Source organism: Caretta caretta, chromosome 3 (genome assembly GCF_965140235.1).
Source record: "Caretta caretta isolate rCarCar2 chromosome 3, rCarCar1.hap1, whole genome shotgun sequence".
NCBI lineage: Eukaryota > Metazoa > Chordata > Testudines > Cheloniidae > Caretta > Caretta caretta.
The window spans coordinates 40,945,539-40,970,927 of NC_134208.1; the positions used below are offsets into that span (position 1 = coordinate 40,945,539).

The 25,389-nt window shown below is 39.3% G+C and overlaps 1 protein-coding gene across 8 annotated transcripts in view; it reads left to right on the forward strand.

Annotated features, from left to right (window-relative positions):
- Positions 1-25,389, forward strand: part of DLGAP2 (DLG associated protein 2) — a 701,029-nt gene that overhangs the window by 569,114 nt on the left and 106,526 nt on the right. The window contains exon 1 of one of the 8 annotated variants that reach the window (XM_048845347.2): positions 17,348-17,421. The exons of the other annotated variants lie outside the window; for them this stretch is intronic. The gene's annotated coding sequence lies outside the window, so the exon portion shown is untranslated. Of the gene's footprint in view, positions 1-17,347; positions 17,422-25,389 lie in introns of those variants that run through there. 8 annotated transcript variants of the gene reach the window in all.

Consider the following 25,389-nt stretch of genomic DNA (forward strand, 5'->3'; position numbering starts at 1 on the left):
TGCTCTGGGCCCAAATTAAAGCAAAAAACCTCCAACTACTTGGAAACCTGCTTACCCAGCCCAAAGAAAAAGCAAATGGGTAGAACACACACCCCCTATTTACTTTTAGGAAGAAAAAAAAAAAAAACCCTCTGGGTTGGTAGACTGAATTTCCCTGCAGGAGTTAAGTACTCTGCCTCCAGGCAAAGAAAACCTGCAATTCACAAGATAATCCCCTTTTGTCTCTGCTTGGCCACAAAGCAGAGAGAAACCAAGCTGCTTTCAGTTTCAAAGCTGCTTTCTGGACTTTCTTTCCAAAGAAAAAAAAATTTCCTTTTTAAAATCTGTATTTCTAGTTCAAAAAATCTCAACTGGATCTCAGATGATTTCAGGTTAATCCCACCACTGTGCCACCATGTCAAGGTTCCTCCCCCACTCTGAACTCTAGGGTACAGATGTGGGGACCTGCATGAAAAAAAACCCCTAAGCTTATCTTTACCAGCTTAGGTCAAAACTTCCCCAAGGTACAAAATATTACACCCGTTATCCTTGGAATGGCCGCTACCACCACCAAACTAATACTGGTTACTGGGGAAGAGCTGTTTGGACGCGTCTTTCCCCCAAAAATACTTCCCCAAAACCTTGCACCCCACTTCCTGGACAAGGTTTGGTAAAAAGCCTCACCAATTTGCCTAGGTGACTACAGACCCAGACCCTTGGATCTTAAGAACAATGAACAATCCTCCCAACACTTGCACCCCCCCTTTCCTGGGAAATGTTGGATAAAAAGCCTCACCAATTTGCATAGGTGACCACAGACCCAAACCCTTGGATCTGAGAACAATGAAAAAGCATTCAGTTTTTTACAAGAAGACTTTTAATAAAAAATAGAAGTAAATAGAAATAAAGAAATCCCCCCTATAAAATCAGGATGGTAGATATCTTACAGGGTAATTAGATTCAAAAACATAGAGAACCCCTCTAGGCAAAACCTTAAGTTACAAAAAAGATACACAGACAGAAATAGTTATTCTATTCAGCACAATTCTTTTCTCAGCCATTTAAAGAAATCATAATCTAACACATACCTAGCTAGATTACTTACTAAAAGTTCTAAGCCTCCATTCCTGTTCTGTCCCTGGCCAAGACGACTACAGACAGACACAGACCCTTTGTTCCTCTCCCTCTTCCCAGCTTTTGAAAGTATCTTGTCTCCTCATTGGTCATTTTGGTCAGGTGCCAGCGAGGTTACCTTTAGCTTCTTAACCCTTTACAGGTGAGAGGAGCTTTCCCCTGGCCAGGAGGGATTTCAAAGGGGTTTACCCTTCCCTTTATATTTATGACAGCATATTTTCAAATTAATTAAAATCTTAGGGGTGTGGTTTATCTGTTTGTTTTTCTTATTGAGTAGTTTTGCATTTTGTTAGGAATATTTAGCATTTCTGTCTAGACCACTACATTGTAAACTGAAAGTAAATCTTGATCATTATCCTAAAGGGTCTGGTTAAGAAAAAACCCCAGAAGACCACAGTTCGATTAAGGAGTAGTGATTCAGGGACAGGAGGCCATTGTGTTTAGCTCATCTCTTGGGGTGGGATTTTCAAAAGCAATCAGTGCTGGCCTAACTCTGCACCTACTGAAGTCAGTGGGAGTTTTGTAGATATCACTAGAAGAATATATGAGTTTTGAAAAATGTGCATTTACCAAGATTGCACATTAGAGATTAAAGGTTAAGGGAAAGAGTTATGGGATATGGCATTAATAGTGCTGGATAGAAGATTGTACTAAGAAGTGATGAAAACTATTCAGTTTAGTAAGGGGTCACAAGTTAAATATTTCCACCTCCGGCCTCTGTGTGTTCTCATACTGTATGGGGTAGGCATGGTTTAAAATTCTGGCTCAGTAGACCCTATCGATGGACGCAACACCGGATTGCTATCAATGGAGGCAACACTGCGCCTCCTTTTTATGCCGCTCTGGCTCCCAGCTGTCCCCTTCCCTAGCACGTGGGAGTTGTAAACACATTGTGCCACTGCAGCCTACCTACTGGGAACTTTCCCCTGCAGCATTTCTGAAGACAAAGCAAATAATATATAGGTCAATGCAAGCTGGTGCAGAAATATGCGGCTCCTTTAGGTGGTGGGGTAGGCAGTAGTTAGTGGAGTTCCATGTAAGCTAATGGAAAATAATTAATCAAGGAATAAGGAACCAGCCTCGGGAATATGTGCTAAATTGATCTATCATCCAGCATCCTGATTAGGAAAAGATTGTGGGGTTATTGTATAAAAGTCATTAAAACCAGTAGCAAATCTAAAGAACAGTCAATCAGAAAAAAAGCTGCATCAGGAAAGGAGCAGAAGACACAAAGAGAGGTGATATTGTTACAGTATAAGCATTCACTAAATACTGTGTGCTGTCATACCAGTCATACCACACAAAGGTATTTGTGTTGGGTTGGACCCCCCTTTTGGGGTGCCACCGGATGTGCTGGGGTCCCACTGAGCCTGCCTGTCCTACCAGCCTGGGTTTACCTTACTCTGTGCTGCTGTGACAGGCTCTCAAGCCCCTCTCAGCACACACAGAGGCAGGAACACATCCAGCTGTAGAATCACACAGAGTCTGGGATTAACTCTCTGTGGGAGGGCTCAGCTAGGGGAATGCCGAGCTCTCCTGTGCACACACCCTCTGGAGTGTAAACCCAAAATGATATTGTCTTGCACTGAATAGAGATCTGTATAGCATAAGCTCATAAAAATCGCCCCCTCCCTCAAAGTGGAGGGAGATATGCACAGCTCTTTGCCCTCCTCCGCCACAGTTATGAATTGCACAAACTGGGTTTTGGAATAAACAAAAAATAAGTTTATTAACTAAAAAAGGTAAATTTTTAAGTGATTATAAGGGATAGCAAACAGAATAAAGTAGATTACTGAGCAAATAAAACAAAACACGCAACCTAAGCTTAATTCACTAAAGAAACAGGTTAAAAATAGTAATTTCTCACCCTAAATGTTGTTTAAGGCAGGTTGCAGAGTTTCTGCTGCTTAGAGTTCCAGTTATTTCTCTTCAGAAGCTAGAGCCCATCTCAGCCTGGACTTAGCCCTTGCCTTTCCCCAGCTTAGTTCCTTTGTTTCTTCTGGTGCTTTCAGCAGTCTTCCTTCTTGTGTGGAGAGGCAGTGGAGAAGAGCCCTGATTGACTCACTTTCCAGCCTCAAATAGGATGTACATAAGGCAGGAATCCTTTGTTTCCAATGGAAAAAATACCAGCAGTGTCCAAGGTGGTACTCCCTACCAGGTAACGTTATCACATGACCTTGCAGTGTTAAAGCCACCAAGAGACAAGGTTTATTTGTAAGGTCCACAGGAATGAACTCCAGGATGATGAGAGATCAACATCTTCAAAGACACATTCTGTTGTCTTTTCTAATGGCCCATTCAGACTGATTGCCTACTGTCTGGTAGGCGTTCCCCAAGTGTACACACAGTTGTAATTGTTACATAGTCAATATTCCTAACTTCAGATACAGAACTGATACATGCATACAAAGTGGATAATCACATTCAGCAAATCATAACCTTTCCAATGATACCTCACATGTCACATCTTGCATAAAACATATGCAAAGTTATGTCATATTCATATTAAAACAATATTTTTATGAATATGGGATGCAGCATCACAGTATTGTTCTCTTGGATTCTAAGTCCAAAGAATCTGAGGTCCCCATTCTTCCCATATAGGAGAATAACCTATGTAGGGGTAGGAAGTTCTGTGAGTTTCAATTTAAGCTTCCAATTAATTCTTTCCTCATGGACCTGTTGTGCATCCTCCTACCTTACTTCTGCAGAAGAAACCAGGGATTCTGCTTCCTTAACTGACAGATCACCAAGATACGTGATAGACAAGAGGCACCCTCATGGCAATTTTATGTAAAGCCTCGGTATGCATGACTGGGGGTGGAGGATTCCATAGAATTTGTTCCATTATTTCCAATTCATTATTATGTGAACCAGAGTAAGATGTCTCTGATAAGGCGTTTGGTCTTGTGCTCATTGAAATCAGTGGCAACCAGATCAGATCCTAAAAGGGAAGCTTGCTTTTATCACTTGTACTCTAACCCAAACAACAGTTAGTACAGGAGAAGTGTAGGGACCTATTGTCCCCAGCAGGATATGGATAATTCCAATTGAAATCAGTGGAAGTCTCCTATTAGCAGAGAACAGGGCCCCTGTTTTCTTATATTAAAATGATATTAGAAACAGTCTGCAGTAGAGAAAAAATACATGATGTCTTTGATGAACTCCAACCCCATAGGTGTGGGCTTTTGATCTGGGCATAGAATGCTGACCTGAGAAGTCCTGGTTTTGACACAGATTTGCCCCTAATCTAGGGCAAATCACTTAATCTCTCTGCCTCCATTCTCCTGTTTCTAAAATTTGGATAATATTACCTGCCTAGCTTTCAGGGATATTGTCAGGATTAACTAATGTGTGTACAGTATTTCACAAATTTTAAAGCACTGTGTAAGTGCCAAATAGAATTATTTATAATCCCCTGCATAAAGTGAGAGAAGCTATCAAGGGACAGGACCGAGATCAACTCTGGCATAGTATTGATTCTGCAAAACAGCTCATCAGTTTATACAGCCAAAAGCTTATTGGATTCTTTTAAAAAGGCTTACCAAAGCTTTTGAACCCACTTTATTCTGTAGAGTAATATTTCAAAGGTTTCTACATTGTTGTTTGTTTAATGGAGATCACAATATGGAAAGAGCTTTCGTTATTATGAAATCTACTATCCAGCTTGATCCAGCATTCCTCCCATACCCAAATCCCCATTGTTTCCATTGGGAACATCCACTGAGAGGCAACATGGTCAACAAGGAAGGGCCTCAGAGTGGGAGTCATAAAGTCTGACATGCTGCATGACCTTGAACAAGTCACTTTAAATCTCTGGATCTGCAAAACTTCAGTTATTAAAACTTGCCGGCCTCAATGCAATATGTTGAGATCTATGATGATGTGTGATCTCTAAATACACAGTTTTATTAATATTATTATTAATGTAGGATGGGCCCATAGAGAGTAGCATTCTGTGAAGCTATGCTTTATGCTAGTATTTAAATTGTAAAGTCCTAGAGCAGAGACCTCATCTCGTTTTGGCCTGTAAAGTGACTGTTCACTTTGGACACCACAGAAATAATGCTAGCCTAAGGTCACTGAGAGAAATAAGGAAAATGTATTATATTTCAAGGGACCAAATTGTAAAAGAAAAGTTTGGGGTGGGGGGTGGGAGGAGAGGCTGCATTTCAAAAAAGTTTTAATGGGTGATTTTCATACTGGAATAAATAGGGAAAAGATAACCATTATTAAAAATGTATTGAGACAGTTGTTTTTTTAATTCCCATTTGTAGCAATAAAGATATTTGTGTTTTACAAGTTTTTACTACTCGTCGGGCAGCGTCTTGTGTTTGACTCTATTCATATGAGAAATTGCTGTAAAAATGGTTTTAATGTCACAAATTGAACATTATGACTTAAGGCAGTATTGATAGGAAAGAAAGCTAGGATGGATACAACTTTTTCTGAAATAAACATTTAAACCCTGATCCTTCAATTTGATATGTCTCGCTAGGTACTTATACAACCCTTATCACTGAGCATCTCTCAGTTATTAAATGATTTTACACTCATAACTGCCTGGTGAAGTAGGGGGAAGTATTATCCCCATTTTACAGACTTGCCTAAGGTGTCACAAAAAGTGTGAATAAAACTCAAAACTTCTGTATCCCAGTCCAGTATCCTATCCACTAGGCCATCTCTCTTCTTAATGATTCCTGATGGCAGACCATTAGAGCATCATGGAATGTAATGGGAGTCAATGAGACTCAGAGGCCTTCCCCCCACACACCCCAGATTGCCGGAGTGGTATGTAAATTTGTAATTACTAAACACACTAAGAAAAAATAGATCTTAGGTACTTATATGGCCCCCATTAGGATCTGAGGACCTCAGAATCTTTAATGTATTTATCCTAAAAATAGCCCCGACAGGGAGGGAAATGCTATTATTCCCATTTTACGTATGGAAACTGAGGCACAAAGAGCCAAAGTGACTTGCATAAAGTCACACAGGAAGTCTGTGGCAGGGTAGGGAATTGAAGCCAGGTCTCACAAGTCCCAAGGACGATACTTCCTCCTTATATGCTGAAAAAGATATAAAATTATGCTTTTATATTTAGGCATGAAAGTCCCTCTTAAGCTTAAAATTTATCTGCTGCCTCTTAAATAGAAGGTGTGCTAATATTTCTTTACATATCTGTGTTGTGTACTTTATACCTGTGCAAATTCTAAGAAGAAAAATAGTTCTATGAACACGTATTCATATTTTTAAATATAGCTACTATGTGCCCTTTCTGTTCCCCAGCTGCAAATATTTTAGTGGAGCATTTACTGTCAGGAATGGCCATAAACACAGAGAATTTTAATCAAATATTGGAGAATATTTTTGGAAAACAAATTTGAACTTGAAATTGCATATATTCTTACCTGAAATCTGATTCTAAGTGTTACCCATCCAACCAGGGAACAGAACCATGCCACGTGACCTAAATATCCAATGAAAACTGATTAAACAGCCTGGATTTTAATTACTGACCCCTGGCAATTAACTGCTTACCTATGTCTATTGACCAATAATTATGATGCAGCTCATAATTCCAAATAATTCATTTAGAAAATGAAAACAGTGGGGCAAGTGCTATTCTCCTCTGCTTTAGCGCCACTTCATCTCGCAGTCAATTTTCAAACAGGAAAAGAGCTAATATTCATAATGAATTATTTGCCCATTTCTACTATTGAATAGACAGTGGTTTTATTTATTCATTTGTTTGTCAAGAAGTAAAGTTGGTTTTTGGTACAAATGATTTTTGCCCTCTTACCTGTCCAGCTTGCTAGAGATGCACAAGTACTTTCAGTGTGATGTTACATCTAGAATATCAGGGTTGGAAGGGACCTCAGGAGGTCATCCAGTCCAGCCCCCTGCTCAAAGCAGGACCAATCCCCAATTTTTGCCCCAGATCCCTAAATGGCCCCCCTCAAGGATTGAACTCACAACCCTGGGTTTAGCAGGCCAAGGCTCAAACCTCTGAGCTATCCCTCCTTCCATCTTTATGTCTTTACATCTTGCAAAGACATATTGTATGTTTTAAATTTACTCTCCTTACAGACAGCTAATATGCTGGGGTTTCTTATTCCTTAAAAACAAAATAATTATCCTGATTTGCACTCAGTGTCCTTTCCTCCACTTGCTGCTCTTCCGTAGTAAGCCTTAGACCCTATCTTTACTGGAATTTTTGAACTGATATAGCTATGCCAGTGCAAGCCCCAGTGTGGATATAAGTGACCATGGGAAATCTCACAAAGTACCAGTCACAGTTGGCACTGGTGCAGTGTGTCTCCATTAGGGGTTTACACCAGTGTAATTAAATCAGCATAATTATACCAGGTCAAATTTCCCAACTCTAGCCAAGCCCTTATACAGATGCTCAGAAACTTCAATTCTGAGTTCATTTGCTATCTCGAAGATTTTAAAACTGAGAGTTTCACACACAGTTCCCTTTCCTTTGTGCAGTTCATTACTGCCAAAAGTAACTTTGTCTTCATCAGTAATCAGACAACGGCAGAATTAGACCATTCACTCTCAGGGCTATAGCTCAGCACTTTGGAGACTGTCATGTAGCACATACACAGTCACACCTTCTCATGGGCTGAGTCTATGACGGTCCTCCTTGCCTGCCATATAGGTGCACTAGGTCCCAATGAAAATTAGGGGAGGCATTGAGAACTTGCATTATCTCCCAAACACTCAGAATGGAGCTGTCAGCCTAGTAGAAAAGCGAGAGTGACACTGGTTAAAAAATCTCAGTCTGAAGATAGCAGAGAAAAGGGTATTTTCCACCTGCCTACCATGGTAGTATATTTGAAAATAATTTTTTCCCAGTCTAGACTCTCTCCCTGCTCTCTGTAGGAACTCATTAAGGATGAAGAAAGCTCTTCAGTTCTGGTGGCTTGAGTGGGAGAGAAAATTCATTATACGTGGTAGAGCTGTTAGAGGTTGTGGCAAGCAGTAGCTCCTGAAAATCCCTGATTAGCTATACAGTTTCAACAGTGGAACAGGTGCTATTCTCCTCTGCTTACCTTTAGCCCCAAGTCAACCAATGCACAGGCTCAGCTGACCCTGAGTTCAGCCTGTTTATGCAGCTGTCTGGTCATGCTCTACTCCTTACAGACACATAAACCAGCCTGGGCATTAGTTCCAAATTTGTTAAAACAGTATCACTTTCTACAGCTCTACAAACATAAGGTTAAAATGTAACATAGCACTAATAACCAATATGATAGCTCAGTCGTGAAGCCAGTTAGGTTTTGCTCCCAGCACTCCCCTTGCAAGTCTGTTCCAGAATGTCACTCATCTGAGTGTTAGAAAATTTCATCTAATTTCAATCCTAAACTTGTTGATGGCCAGTTTATAGCCATTTGTTCTTGTGTCAACACTGACACTTAACTTAAATAACTTCTCTCCCTCCCTGGTATTTATCCCTCTGCTGTATTTATAGAGAGCAGTCATATCTCCCCTCAGCCTTCATTTGATTTGGCTAAATGTGCCAAGCTTTTTGAGTCTCCTCTCGTAATGTAGGGTTTCCATTCCTCTGATCATCCTAGTAGACCTTCTCTGCATCTGTTCCAGTTTGAATTCATTTTTCTTAAACATGGGAAACTAAATTTCACACAGTATTCCAGATGACGTCTCACCAGTGCTTTTTATAATGGTGCTAACACTTCCCTATCTCTATTGGAAATCCTAGGTTTGCATTAGCCTTTTTCATAGCCATATCACATTGGCCGCTCATAGTCATCCTGTGATCAACCAGTACGCCCTGGTCTTTTTCCTTCTCCATCACTTCCAACTGATAAGTCCCCAGCTTGTAGCAAAAATTCTTGTAGTTAGTCCCTAAATGCATGACTTTGCACTATTAAATTTCATCCCAATTCTATTACTCCAGTGTTCAAGGTTGTCTAGATGTTCTTGTATGGTATTTCCAGTCCTCCCAACTTTGTGTCATCCACAAATTTTATTAGCATGCTCTCACTTTTTGTGCCAAGGTCATTAATAAAAATGTTAATTAAGATTGGTCCCAAGACCGATTCCTGAGGAACTCCACTGGTAACCTCTCTCCAGCCTGACAGTTCACCTTTCAGTATGACCCATTGTAGTCTCCCCTTTAACCAGTTCCTTATCCATCTTTCAATTTTCATGTTAATCCCTGTCTTCTCCAATTTAATTAATAATTTCCCAAGTGGAACTGTATCAGATGCCTTACTGAAATCCAGGTAGATTAGATCTACTGCATTTCCTTTGTGTAAAATATAACTTATCTAAGCGGGTTTCAGACTTCTGAGTGCCAATCTACGAAGGGCAGTGTACGTACAGGGCAGCGCGTGTCTCTCTCTCTCTCTCTGTCACACACACACACACACACATACACTGTGTGTGTCTCTCTGTCACACACACACACACACACTCTCTGTCTTTCACACTCACCTCCCAACACATACTTGTATTATTGTTGTTGTTATTACTTGATACTTCTTTCAAAGTGTGTTGTTTTAGTTTTTTGACTGGTCTATGCATTTCATAATTTTTATTTCTCTCTTACGCTTAAATGTAATTCTTTGAGTAGTGAGTTCTAAAATGCCCAGCCTGTCCTGGCTGGAGTAATTATCCCTATGGTAACTTTAAAAATATATATATTATATCTAGGTTTCTTTCTACTGGTGGCATACGTCCAAGTAATTCCAAGCCTCCTGTACATTCAGATCCTTGAGTTTTTCGATTCAATTGCTTATCACTTGAGGTTCGGTCCCCCTGTGTTTATCGATCAGTAAACCTCTGAAATGGATTCTTCTGAGGGTCAACTCTCAAAGTAAAGGTTTCAGAGGAACAGCCGTGTTAGTCTGTATTCGCAAAAAGAAAAGGAGTACTTGTGGCACCTTAGAGACTAACCAATTTATTTGAGCATGAGCTTTCGTGAGCTACAGCTCACTTCATCAGATGTATACCATGGAAACTGCAGCAGACTTTATATACACACAGAGAATATGAAACAATACCTCCTCCCACCCCACTGTCCTGCTGGTAATAGCTTATCTAAAGTGATCAACAGGTGGGCCATTTCCAGCACAAATCCAGGTTTTCTCACCCTCCACCCCCCCACACAAATTCACTCTCCTGCTGGTGCTAGCCCATCCAAAGTGACAACTCTTTACATAATCAAGTCGGGCTATTTCCTGCATAGATCCAGGTTTTCTCACATCCCCCCCACCCCCATACACACACAAACTCACTCTCCTGCTGGTAATAGCTCATCTAAACTGACCACTCTCCAAGTTTAAATCCAAGTTAAACCAGAACATCTGGGGGGGGGGGGTGGGTAGGAAAAAACAAGAGGAAACAGGCTACCTTGCATAATGACTTAGCCACTCCCAGTCTCTATTTAAGCCTAAATTAATAGTATCCAATTTGCAAATGAATTCCAATTCAGCAGTTTCTCGCTGGAGTCTGGATTTGAAGTTTTTTTGTTTTAAGATAGCGACCTTCATGTCTGTGATTGCGTGACCAGAGAGATTGAAGTGTTCTCCGACTGGTTTATGAATGTTATAATTCTTGACATCTGATTTGTGTCCATTTATTCTTTTACGTAGAGACTGTCCAGTTTGACCAATGTACATGGCAGAGGGGCATTGCTGGCACATGATGGCATATATCACATTGGTGGATGTGCAGGTGAACGAGCCTCTGATAGTGTGGCTGATGTTATTAGGCCCTGTGATGGTGTCCCCTGAATAGATATGTGGGCACAATTGGCAACGGGCTTTGTTGCAAGGATAAGTTCCTGGGTTAGTGGTTCTGTTGTGTGGTATGTGATTGTTGGTGAGTATTTGCTTCAGGTTGCGGGGCTGTCTGTAGGCAAGGACTGGCCTGTCTCCCAAGACTTGTGAGAGTGTTGGGTCATCCTTTAGGATAGGTTGTAGATCCTTAATAATGCGTTGGAGGGGTTTTAGTTGGGGGCTGAAGGTGACCGCTAGTGGTGTTCTGTTATTTTCTTTGTTAGGCCTGTCCTGTAGTAGGTAACTTCTGGGAACTCTTCTGGCTCTATCAATCTGTTTCTTTACTTCTGCAGGTGGGTATTGTAGTTGTAAGAAAGCTTGACAGAGATCTTGTAGGTGTTTGTCTCTGTCTGAGGGGTTGGAGCAAATGCGGTTGTATCGCAGAGCTTGGCTGTAGACGATGGATCGTGTGGTGTGGTCAGGGTGAAAGCTGGAGGCATGCAGGTAGGAATAGCGGTCAGTAGGTTTCCGGTATAGGGTGGTGTTTATGTGGCCATTGTTTATTCAAACTGTGAGGAATGTGAAGTGGAGTCTAGTGGTGGAGGAAGCTCCATGCTCTTTCTTCCCCTGCTGGTACCTGCTAAAATGCAAATTGTTCTATTTCCTGCAATCTCCCCCATTCTCCTTGTTAGTTTGATGGCCCTATTTACCGTTTACATGTAAATGTGCCTTCATTGTCTGCCTGATGACTGGGTTGGTCAGAGAAGTAAACTCATTTCTTTGCCAGGGCAGATCTGTTTATCATCTGCCCCTGACATGCCTGGTTAAATACATTTTAGTCATAATCCCAGCATATATCCATAACTCTTAATACACGCTATTTTCATACATCACACATGAATATTAATGATCAGTGAGTTATTAGTTTTCAAATTATACCAAACTGGGCATATTTTTTACAAAGATTATTACAACAGTATGTAGGATGTGAATACAGCCACCCTAAATCTCTCCACATGCCCAGGTAGACAAAGAAGGGAATGGAGCTGGGGAAGGCAGGGAAGAAAATAGGGAAGGACAGGGGCGGTTCACATTCAGTACCAAAAGTTACTAAAAAGGTTAAAAGAACAAGGAGTACTTGTGGCACCTTAGAGACTCACAAATTTATTTGGGCATAAGCTTTTGTGGACTAAACCCACTTCATCAGATGCATGCAGTGGAAAATACAGTAGGAAGATATATATATATATACACACACAGAGAACATGAAAAAATGGGGGTTGCCATACCAACTCTAATGAGAGTAATCAATTAAGGGTATCAATTCTCAAACGAGAAACTGCAGAACTGGAATTAATTTGCAAACTGGACACCATTAAATTAGGCTTGAATAAAGACTGGGAGTGGATGAGTCATTATACAAACTAAAAACTATTTCCCCATGCTAATTTTTCCCCTACTGTTACTCACACCTTCTTGTCAACTGTTTGAAATGGGACATCCTGATTATCACCACAAAAGTTTTTTTTTCTCCTGCTGATAATAGCCCACCTTAATTGATTACTCTCATTAGAGTTGGTATGGCAACCCCCATTTTTTCATGTTCTCTCTAACTTCCTACTGTATTTTCCACTGCATACATCTGATGAAGTGGGTTTAGCCCATGAAAGTTTATGCCCAAATAAATTTGTTAGTCTCTAAGGTGCCACAAGTATTCTTTGTTCTTTTTGCTGATACAGATTAACATAGCTACAACTCTGAAACCTCTCAAAAAAGTTAGTACAGCCCTGGGTCCCTGGGAGCAAATGGAGCCAGGAGCCAGAGTGGCGCTAGCTTCCCATGGATCAAAGGGATCTGCCAGTTTTGGAGGGCTTTTTAATGAGAAATCCTTCTGGGGATTCCTAAGTGAAAGTCTCTGTGTGTAACTTTAACCATAGCAAGGGACAACTGGAGACCTTGAAAAGGCCTATACAAGATCGCAGATAGACATTTCCCTTCTCATTTAAAGTTTACTGCCGTTCAGTGATGGTTATTAATAGGTATCAAGTTTCTTTGTTCTGGTTAAGGCATCTCTATTTTCTTCTTTTGGGAGCCATTTTGGAATCTCAGTATTTGCACAGAGAATAGTCATTGTCTGATAAAGACAGTCTTTAAATAAAGAAACAATTTATTAGAACACCATTTGCTTAGGTACATGAAGATGTTACAGACAAATAGACAGATTATCAGAATATACTTTTCTAGGAACAGTATCTACAATATATAAAACTTGCCTTGGAATGTCCAGGCATTAAATTAGTTCCTACTGTCAAACATGAGGAACCATTGTTTTGATGTGCTGGCATATTCAAGAGCCATTAAAGGTAACAAGTTCTACTACTTTGTAGCAAATGTCCACGGTGCAATTCTCTCCCAAAGCAGATCAAAGTGCTTAAAAAGACAATCCACCAGCTGTGTTGATACTTTCATATGTAAAAGAACTAGGCTTGAATGGCAGTTTCTCTTGCTGTTTTCCTAACACTCAAACTCCATCCAAATGAAAAGTTTCAAATAACAAAGGAAAATCATAGCAATTACAGTCCAACTTTCTTTTACTCATATTCAGCACTGTAGCGTTGTGTTTATCCAGGCTGCTGTGCTCTTGCTGCATATTCAAGGGGCCAATACAGATTTCAGAGTTTGAAGTGTGTTTGGAAGAATATATATTTGTATTCTGGGCTATTATCCAATATTTTCTCACTAACCCTTATATTAGACAATATCTTGTCAGAATATCTGCATAATACAGCATTCAAATGAGGCACTGATTTGTTCAACTGTACAGCCATATCTGAGGCAGAGCATAAGAATGCTGAGTGACACAGGTTTAATTTTAGCTGTGCCCCCTCATGAACTGCTCAGTTGTCATATTGTATTAGACTCTGTGTACTTGTTCCCATTCTTTTGACTGGATATTTACTGTCTTTTTATGATAAAACTATATTTTAATTTATTATTTGTATTACAGTAACACCTATGGCCCCAAATTAGATTGGAACCTCATTGTGAGAGGCCTTATATAGCATACAGTGAGAGATAATCCCTTATACTTGCTCTGAAGAGTGAACAAACTAAATAGGATTATTTCAGTCATTTTACAGGTGGGGAACTGAGGTACAGAGTGATTAAGTGACTTCTCCAAAACTGTATAAGATGTCTGTAGGTCTCCTGAGTTCTGCTCTGCTGCCCTAACCAGACCATCTCAGATGTTGTCTTTTAATTCTGAATGTCCACCTGGGATTTAAGGCTCAGTGAGGCTGGGAAATGTTCAGTTAGTTCTTCCCTTTCATAATAAATATATTATTATTTCAGGACTTGGATTTGGTGAGAGATTCTGAGGGCACCAACCAGAAACCCAGACTATGTGTGTGCTTCCAGCCACCTGGTTACCTCCATTGCAATGCCAGCTCCACCCCCTTGCCTATCTTTTATCATCTCTTCTCAACTGTTAAAGGAGCATCTGCTCTTGCTGAAGTTAAGAGGCTCTATGCTGTTGCTGAGTGCAGCTCAAACATAGGAATTTGCCATATTGGCTCAGAGCTGTGGTCCATGTACTACAGTATCCTGTATCTGGCAGTGGACAGTGATAGACACTTCAGAGGAAGGTACAAGAAATCCTGCAATAGGCAAAGGTGGTATAATCTGGCCTCTAGGGGAGTTTCCACCTAATCCTTAATATTTAGAGATTGGCTTAAACTCTGAAGCATGAGCTTTAGATCCACTGTAAAACTTCTCGTTGTAGTTCTTACTATTATAGCTGTGGATGTTCTTGCTATTCATGTATGTGTGCAATTTCTCTTTGAATCTTGCTAAGCTCTTGACTTCAGTGACATCCTGAGGCAATGAGTTCCACAGTCTGTGAAAGAGTATTTTCTTTTATCAATTTTCAATTTGCTGCCTTTCAGTTTTATTGAATGTCCCTTTGGTTTTGAGTTATGAAACAGTGAGAATAGAAGTTCTTTAACCACTTTCTCAATACCATTCATTATTTTTGTATACTTTTATTGTCTCTTCTTAATCATTTCCTTGCTAGTCCTTATCTTTTCCATTTTTCTTCAGATGAGAGCTTTCCTATCCCCTAATGATTTTTTCATGCTCATCTCTGAACCCCTTTTAATCTGAAAAGCTTTTTGAGATGGGGTGACCAGTATTGCATGTAGTATTCCAGAGGAGGATGAACCATTGATTTATATAACATCTTCATAATATTTTCCATATTTTTCTCCATCCCATTTCTTATGTAGTCTAGCATTTTGTTAGCTTTTTGACTTCAGCTCTATGTTGAATAGAGGTCTTCATTGAGCGGGTTGCCAGGTCCTTTTCCTGAGATGATTAGAGTTACTTTAGAACCCAGTTAGATGTATGAATGATTCAGATTTTTCCATGAACCATGCATTACTTTGCATTTATTAACACAAAATTTCATCTGCTGTCATGTTGCCTGAGCTTGGTTGCCTGAGCTTGGTTAAGAATTATGAATATAGCATATTTATAAACTACATGAGAAAAATGAAATATATTATTATTTAATAATATTATTATTATACCATTTAAAAAGTCAACATTTATAGGTGTCTAAGTATAGGGGAGACTTGTGATATATATTTCAGATACCGTTGCATTATAACTGTTGGCAAATGCTGACCTCTAAATGGTATCCACTATATCTAAGGCCAGAAGAGCTTTATGAAAGCACTTATGTGCTGTGAAAGGTACATTATTGTAATATACAATAGAGTTGGAAATGGTAGATCATGCTTACCCAGTGAACTGACATAGAAGTAATTTAAGTGAGCCTGCATTTTATTTTCTCTTACATCAGGCTCTCATATTTCTGAAATCAAACAGAGGAGCACTGCCAGGACAAGGTTCAGAAATGCAGATTTTATTTTTCCAATGCAGTTTATTAAAGGTGAGAAATGGGAAGAATCCAAAAGGAATTGGTGGTTCAGTTCTGATGAACAGTGAAAGGTTTGGATCCTTGAGGTGAAATCCTTGCCCCACTGGAATCAATGGCAAAACTCCCATTTACTTCAGAAGAGTCAAGATTTCACTACTGAACTTTCTGCCTTGGCTCAGAAAAATCATACTATTTTCTGATAGTCCTCCAGCTTGATCCTCACCTTCTGTAACCCTCAATTAGTGGCCACCCTCAGTTTTCCTCCTTTTCAGCAACTCCCTAGGAACTCCTCTCCTGTCCTTTCCATTTCCATCATAACTCTCCCACTCCAACAAAATGAGGTTAAATCTTTAGATTTATTTAACATAAGGGGAAAAAAGAGGAAAAATTTGTCTTTAACTTGAAATCGTAAATACCCCTGGGACTAGTTATTCAACCAGACATAGATTGTAGGACTAGGGAACATCATTGGGTGAATGATGTAAAAAAATAGGGAATCTGAAAGATTATCATGGTCTACATTTTCTTAAATAAACCACATTAAAATAGTGAAATGGGAACACTTTGAGAATTAATCAGTCAATGATGCCTTTAGGTTCTTTGACCAAAATGGCCATTTTCTGTACCTGCGGGAATATTTGCATAAATGTCTATCAACTACAGCAACCTCCCGGTAACTCAATTCCACTTTAAGCAAATCTGCTACCTATTAGGCTTGAAATGGCATCTGACAGAAATTTTAAAACTGATTAAAACTGATAGCCATTGCTAAATGATTTGGCCTGGTAAATGTCAAACAATGCTTACTTGGAATTGTACCATGTAAATGTCTAGTTTGTTGAGTGTTACTTTCTTGTGCTGTGTGATTTGTCGAGGCTTCTAATGTACTTGTACCAATCAGGCTCAAATTGCAATTTGATAATATTCAACCCTAGCTAAAGCTGATCCAGTAAGCATTTAGGGTGAAATCCTGGCTCCACTGAAGTCAATGGGAAGTTTGCCCTTGATTTTAATGGGACCAGGATTTCATCTGTACATGGAGAATAGTGGACAAATTCGTATGGGTCTTTGAATTAGACTAACAGATTGATTTTGCTGTCCTTTCTTACTGAGTTTCATGGTGAACTGGTGAGTTTCCCAAGCAGTTGCAATTCCAGTGATGTCAGTGGAGTTTGAGGTGTTACTTCCAGGCTGTTTTTGGCCTACTAACTACAAGGTATTCATCTTCCAATTCCAAACAGCTCTGTCTCTAAAAAGTGGCAGGAAATAACTGATAAGTTAGTTTAGCTCTTTCTAAGATGACACTTAATGGGTCAGCAAAAGCCAGTGCTTTATGTTCTTGTCAAGCTCTGATCTTCATATTTTTTCACTAGATTCCACATATGGACAGATTCTGTGAAAAATGATGGGTTAAAACATCATTTTGCTCACTTACCTCCTCCCTCACAGTGATATTGTGACTAATAATGAAATGTTTGTTCAGCACTTTGAAATTGTAAAGCACTGTGAAGTGCTAAGTATTAAGTATTATTATTACTTTCACAGATTTTGTTGTATTCTATGGAATCCAAATTTTCATGTAAAAAAATGAAGTTTTGGGGCCTCTTCTTTGAAAAGGTAACCTTTCTTCTGTGGCTAAATGTACTGTAGATTTAAATGCAGTCAGCTTTGCAGAAAAATGTCAGTAAAAATACCAACATATGGTACCATCCTACAATTCCTGCACATGCAGAGCTCTTATTGACTTAGGATCCAGTCCTGCATGCATTTATGCACATGAGTTGTCCCATTAAACTCAGTGGGATTGTTCATGTGTGTAAAGTTACTTATATGCATAAGGATTTACAGGGGCCAGTCTTAAATGGGAGTTCTGCAAGTGGCAGGCTTGCAGGATCAGACCCCATAGCATTTGCAAGCCTGTGAATTCCAATTCTTTTACTTATATAAGATAGCAAGTTCTAAGTCTACTTGAAACCATAACGTCAGATTCATGATTGGGGTTTCTGATGCCCATAAATTTGTGAACCTACTTGGACATTGTGCAAGGTCCATCTTTTTTTTCCAGGTATCTGGGAGCAGGTTGTCTGAAGGGCTTGGGAGCTTCATTTGTGTATGTGCCAAATATTTTTTTTTATTGTGGTACAATGAACAGGCAGTTAAGTTATATTATTTATACAAGAATTTTTGTGGGAATGTACATTTTAACGACAATGTTGTAATACGTCTTCTAGCATAGGATGAGTGACAACTGATTGTCCAATATCTTTATGAACGGATGTAAATAACTTAAATTGACATGAAATTCTGTGTATAAGAAGATGAGGAGGTAAACTTACATCTGAAGGGCTCTGTCTTGCATCCTTGACTTATGCAAGTAGTTCCACTCAAGTCAGTGGGATAAGAAAGCTTCAGGATTGGGCCCAAAATGAGAGGTATCCTTTAGATAATGATTAGGGCTGTCGATTAACTCCAGCGATTAACTCAAAAAAATTAAGCGCAATTAATTGCAGTTTTAATTGCATTGTTAAACAGAATTCCAATTTAAATTTATTAAATATTTTGGATGTTTTTCTACATTTTCAAATATATTTATTTCAGTTACAACACAGAATACAAAGTGTACACTGCTCACTTTATATTATTTTTGATTACAAATATTTGCACTGTAAAAACAATAAACAAAAGAAACTGTATTTTTCAATTCACCTCATCCAAGTACTGTAATGCAATCTCTCTATCGTGAAAGTGCAATTTACAAATATAGATTTTTTTTTGTTACATACTGCACTCAAAAACAAAACAACGCAAAAAATTTAGAGCCTACAAGTCTACTCAATCCTACTTCTCGTTCAGCAAATCGCTAAGACAAACAAGTTTGTTTGCATTTACAGAAAATAATACGGCCCACTTCTTATTTACAATGTCACCAGAAAGAACAGGCATTCACACAGGGCTTTTGTAGCCAGCATTGCAAGGTATTTATGTGCCAGATATGCTAGACATTCGTATGCCCCTTCATGCTTCGGCCACCATTCCAGAGGACATGCTGATGAAGCTCGTTAAAAAAATAATGTGTTAATTAAATTTGTGACTGAACTCCTTGGGGGGAGAATTGTATGTCTCTGCTTTGTTTTACCCGCATTCTGACATATATTTCATGTTATAGTAGTCTTGAATGATGACTCAGCATATGTTCATTTTAAGAACACTGTCGCTGCAGATTTGACAAAATGCAAAGAAGGTACCAATGTGAGATTTCTAAAGATAGCTACAGCACTTAACCCAAGGTTTAAGAATCTGAAGTGCTTTCCAAAATCTGAGAGGGACAATGTGTGGAGATTGCTTTCAGAAGTTTTAAAAGAGCCTCGGATGTGGAAACTACAGAACCCAAACCACCAAAAAAAAAAATCAGCCTTCTGACTCAGATGATGAAAATGAACATGCATTCGTCTGCACTGCTTTGGATCATATCAAGCAGAATCCATCATCAGCATGGACGCATGTCCTCTGGAATGGTTTTTAAAACATTCAGGGCCATATGAGTCTTTAGTGCATCTGGCACGTAAATATCTTGCAATGCCGGCTACAACAGGGCCATGAGAACACCTTTCAGGTGACATTGTGAACAAGAAATGGGCAGCATTATCTCCTGCAAAAGTAAACAAACTTGTTTGAGTGATTGGCTGAACAAGAAATAGGACTGAGTGGACTTTTAGGCTCTAAAGTTTTACATCATTTTATTTTTGAATGCAGTTATTTTTTTTACATAATTCTACATTTGTAAGTTCAACTTTTATGATAAAGAGATTGCACTACAGTACTTGTATTAGGTGAATTGAAAAATACTATTTATTTTTTTTTTACAATGCAAATATTTGTAATAAAAATAAATATAAAGTGAGCACTGTACACTTTGTATTATATGTTATAATTGAAATCAATATATTTGAAAATGTAGAAAACATCTAAATATTTAAATAAATTGTATTCTATTATTAACAGTACGATTAATCACAAAATTAATTTTTTAATCGCTTGACAGCCCTAATTATGGTGATTGCCTAAAATTGAAACATGAGGTAAAATTTTGAAAACACCCAAGTGACTTAGATACTTAAAACCCAATTTTAAAAATGGCTCAGGCACTTCAGACAGAGCCCTAGTCTCATTGAATTTCAATGGGATGTACGTTTCTAAATACTGAAATCATTTTTGAAAATGGGATTTAGCCTCCCACGTCACAGAAGCACTTTTCAAAAATTTATTCTTGGTCCCTTCACTGGAGCAAAAGCAATCCAGTGCTTTATCTTTAGTCTAGAGGTAGGATGTGTGGCTCTCTTCCATCACTGCAGCTTCACAGTCATCTAGCAGAGGTGTTACCCTATCCGTAGACATCTTTTTTATTGTGCCTCCCACCGTTATCTTGGGTTATCAAAGCTTTTATACAGATTTAATATTAGGTATCCCTTCCCTGAAACATCTTTATCATACCACAGAGCAATTCAAAGAGCTTGAATTTCCTTTCTATTAAAATATACTCCAGAGTAACAAAGGCCTTGATTCTGTAGTTCACTGTGCATCAGTCACCCACTGCACCGATACCCAGCCCCATTCACTACATTTATCTCACTGGGGTTCCGTGCAGGACAAGAGATGCCCCCATGCAGGATGAATAGCAAAACTGAGGCCTTAGTGCATAAATGCTTGGTTCAGATAAAATTGCAATTGTGTTATGCCTGGATCCATACATATGGTATATTGTATACACATCCTCATTTGCAAATGCAGCTGCAGAGTGAGTATAAAGGTAGTAAAAAGCCAACCTCTGAAATTCAGAGGTTCAGATCAGGTAAGCATCCAAATGATTTGGATGCTTATGTAAATGTTATTTGAACCTGGAAATCTCATGAGACTAGACTAGCTCCTTGAGACTAGAAAATCTAGTGGAAATCTCATGAGACTAGAATAGCTTCTTTCCAGTATTTGTTCCTTCCAGTTAGGGTGACCAGATATCAAGTGTAAAAAATCGGGACTGGGGTGGGTGGCAATAGGTGCCTGTATAAGAAAAAGCCCCAAAATCAGGACTGTCCCTATAAAATTGGGACATCTGGTCACTCTACTTCCAGTTGGCCAATTAGTCAACCACTGCAACCAACAAAAGGTTCAATTTCAGTGCTGGAATAAGTTATAAGCAATTAAACAATAAGTTATAAACAATTTAACAGGGGAAAACTGCTCTGGTGTTGTTTTGCAGGCAAAATTCCCTTTAAAGCCACAATGTCTGTAGGAATGGGCCCTACGGCCTGTTCCTGCTCCCGTTGAAACCTATGGCAAGATTTCAGAGGTGCTGAGCAGTTGCAGCTCCATTAAATACAACTGGAAGTGTGGTTGCTCAACACCTCTTCAGTTCAGGACCATTGGCTCAGGCCCTAAGTGACAGAGGTCCTCAAAATTTTGCAAAAATTCCCTCTGTATATTGGCAAAACATCCATGCAAGCTTTTTTTAAATTATTAGTTCTTTTTCCTCCTACTAGTGTGCCAGAGTCCCTGCAATGGGCTGTAGTTAGGCTCCTAAGTTATTTGCATGGCATACTTAGAAATAAAGAACTAGTCTACTTAAAATGTGAGCAGTTAAGTGTGTTTATTCATCGATACTCAGGTCAGAAGGGACCATTATGATCATCTAGTCTGACCTCCTGCACAATGCAGGCCACAGAATTTCACCCACCCACTCCTGCGAAAAACGTCTCACCTATGTCTGAGCTATTGAAGTCCTCAAATCGTGGTTTAAATACTTCAAGGAGCAGAGAATCCTCCAGCAAGTGACCCGTGCCCCATGCTACAGAGGAAGGCGAAAAACCTTCAGGGCCTCTTTCAATCTGCCCTGGAGGAAAATTCCTTCCCGACCCCAAATATGGCGATCAGCTAAACCCTAAGCATATGGGCAAGATTCAACAGCCAGATACACGTTGCTTTACTGATGAAACATTTGCAAATATAAATTAATTTTTCAATGAAAATCAGAGCAATTTTCCAATACAAGTGGGTATGGTTCATTACTTCCAGGCATTATCATTTTTTATGCTTTCTCAGTTTGCATTCAATATGAGACATACAGACAGATTTGTAGAGCTAAATTTGCAGTGATAGATACTTGCTTTGAATATCTGAGAAATTTCCAGTTCTTTTCACACTGATTCCCTTTTGCAAAGAGCAGAGTTCCAGGAAGTTACAGATGCAGATCCTTGATTTTTCATTGCTTAAAGGTTTTCAGGTCTCTTGCCCTAGCACACTAATGTTAACAGAGCTACTTCACAATTTCAAGCAATGCTTTCAGTAATTAAAGCTGATGCTAGCTGCCTCCCCTCCCTTGATGCTGACACAAGGTAGAGAAACTGGCATGTTCTCAAGAATTATGGTCAGTGCTTAGAGAGAAGAGAACAGCCTAGCAGCTACTTGAAATAGAAGAGCAGCATTTTTAAAATTGGAAAGTGCAAAGGAGTACCCAGGAGAAGGTGGAAGAAGGAAGAGGAGGGGACAGATGCTGGGGGAATAGAGGAAATGGATGGGAAAGGATCAATTCTGACATCCATCAGAGTTTAAGTTTGGTGCAGTGTTCCATAGCATAGAAAGGGAAGCTTTAAAGAGTTTTACAGGATTTTAAAAATTGTTAATAGGTCTTCAAACTAAGGGTCAAGTGCCATCCTTATACGCTATCCATGTATGCCAACATATATCTGGGTCATTGCCATGAAAGGAATAAATCGTATATATGGACTAGTCCTGTTGTCTCTAATGGCCTCATCCAAAGTCCCTTGAAGTCAATGAAAGATTCCTCTCTTTCTCCAATAGAACCCCAGTAAAAGCCACAGCTCTTGTTGCAGGATTAATATGATATATTTCCTCAGCCCCTAGTTAATCTGGCCAAACTGGTCTGGATTACTCTAATTTGCTATGTTCAAAGCTTCCTTAGTTTTGTATATTAACTGGCAGTGCAACTTTATTTGTAGGAGACATTAGTATCCTCAATTATGAAAAAATGTAAAATATTGTTATAAGAAAATATAAGGCCTGCTCTTGTAGAAAAGTGACTGAATAAGATCATTCTGTCATTTTTATTGTGTCCTTTAAGAAACAGGGCAAAAATTCTGCCACATTCTGGCTTGTTTATATTATATTTTTTAAGCTTGCTCTGACATTGATATTCAAATTAGGCCAGGTACTGGGATCCTCAGGAGTAGGGCAGATAGTGAGGAGAGGAAATGTACAGGACAAACCCCAAGAATTTGATAAATTCATAATGAAAGTAAATAAGTAAATGAAATTCTTTAGAAGACTGGTAATGGGACACGAGTGATGCCCAAGAACATTCTGTTTTGTGTCCAAAGTAGAGTCCTTAGCTGAGTGATTTGGGACCTTGCTGCAGGTGATTGTTGGCATATCAATGTAATTATGAATTTTATTTATTATAAGATATTTTTCCTTGGAAAAAAATCTCCTTTTTGTTTTGATTTTTAATTTTTTAAAATATGCTTTGTAATAAAGTTGCACAATAGTCAATGAGAACACAATTAATGGTGACAAAAATACATAAATCCCACCCAAGTATGTGAAAGATGTGATTTTATATAACAGTATACAGGCAATTATACCCAATCATTGTGCAATCTGACTGTGCAAGAATCATAGACGTTAGAGATGGAAAAGTTGCTCTTAGATCACCCATTCTAACATGATTACACCCCTAGAGCTATAGCCAGCTGAAAATATTTGCAACCTACTGCGGTGCAGGCTCTTGCTGGGCAGCGCTTACCTCAGGCGGCTCTCAGAAGCGACTCGCGTGTCCAGCTCATAGGCTCAGGGTCACCCAGGGTGGCTTGATGCTCTGCCCCTGCCTGCAGGCACTGCCCCCGCAGCTCCCATTGGCTGTGGTTCCCGGCCAATGGGAGCTGCGGAGTTAGCATTCGGGCCGGGGCCAGCACGTAGAGACCTGTTGGCCGCTCCTGTGCCTAGGGGGTGCAGGCACCTGTCGGTCACTTCTGGGAGCCTCCCGGAGCAAGGACAGGTAGGGAGCCTGCCTTAGCCCTGCTGCGCTGCCAACCGGACTTTGGCCTATTAAAATCTCCCGTATTGCCTTTAATAGTCACAGGGAGATTGAGGCCAATTCCGGGAGACTCCCAGCCAATCCGGGAGGGTTGGCAACCCTAACCGGTGCTGGAGAGTTGACTTTTGCTGGTTCCTTGATTTGACTGAGGGGCCTTCTTTCGCTGCTCTTGGGCTGTCAACTAAAAGTACTGGCCACTTCGGAAAAAGTTGCCATAAGTTTGTGTGTATTTCAGTTTCTCCATCTTTAAAAAAGAGGTCAGTAATACCTTCTCTATCTCACAGAGATGTGAGGACTAATTCAGTAATGTTTGTTAGGTTCTATGAGATCCTTTAATGGGAGATGCTTTGTAAATGCAAAGCATGGAGTATTACTATTTTCATGATACTTCTTGGTGATATAGTGAGTTAACTACCATTAAATACTGTGCTAGTGATGTGACTAAATCCAAATGGACTGTTATAATAATTTACTGCTTTGTCTATATAATAGTTCTGCTTTTCATTGGATAATCAAAATTAGGTCATTCCAGTGGAACATTTCTATTTTTGTTTCTTTTGTGTAGCCATATTTGTACTGGAGATTCTGGGCTAACCACCACAATAGACTAGAATCTGTGTATAGAACAATGAGTTTTCATTTTAATATAACAGGCCAGAAATAGGTAAAATAGATTGATACAAGCAAAACAGAAGTAGAAAAGAGTAGAGAAAGATTAATTTAATACCACAGTAAAGCCGGGGGATGAGATCTTGATCCCATTTAAGTCAGTTTAGACTTTTGTGAGGTCAGGATTTCACCCAAGATACAGAATAAGATTTTGTTGTTTTAATTGAATATTGAATTTCCTTTAAAACCTTACTTAAAATTCTATTAAATATAATAAATTATTACTTAAGTATCCAACAATATACCAGACTGCTCTGGTTATAACTTTGCTCTTGCCAAAGAATATCAATGAATTGCTATTTTATCATGGGTATTGTATTATTTGCAAAGAGGAAGATACCCATTTGCACTGTAGCCAGAGCCAGGCTTTGATTTTTAGACAACCAATGGGGACCTGAGAGGGGAGAGAGACTTTTCACAGTTGTGTAAAGATCACTCCAGCTGCTCCTTCACTATTGTGTTGCCTTTGAAAGCTGGTTGCTGATGTCAGATTATGACAAGCAGCATATTCTCCGGCTTCCATTTCTGTTGAAGTCTCTACTTGTTTGTAGCATGCACCTGCAGTAACTTACCCACTACTGCGTTCTCAAGAGCAAGTTTGCAAAAAGATGGTGCTGAAGTGAGTTGGAAGTGTAAATTCTTAAATGCATAGATGATCCTCTAAAGGATTGATTTAAATAGCCTAGATATTTATCGGCTTTTGAAAAGTTTGCCTTCATAAGCTGAATTTTGAGGAGGAATATGAATGCCGAAATCAAACTGAAATATTCCTTGAGTTTTCAAATTTTTGTCTGCAGAATTTGACAGCTGCA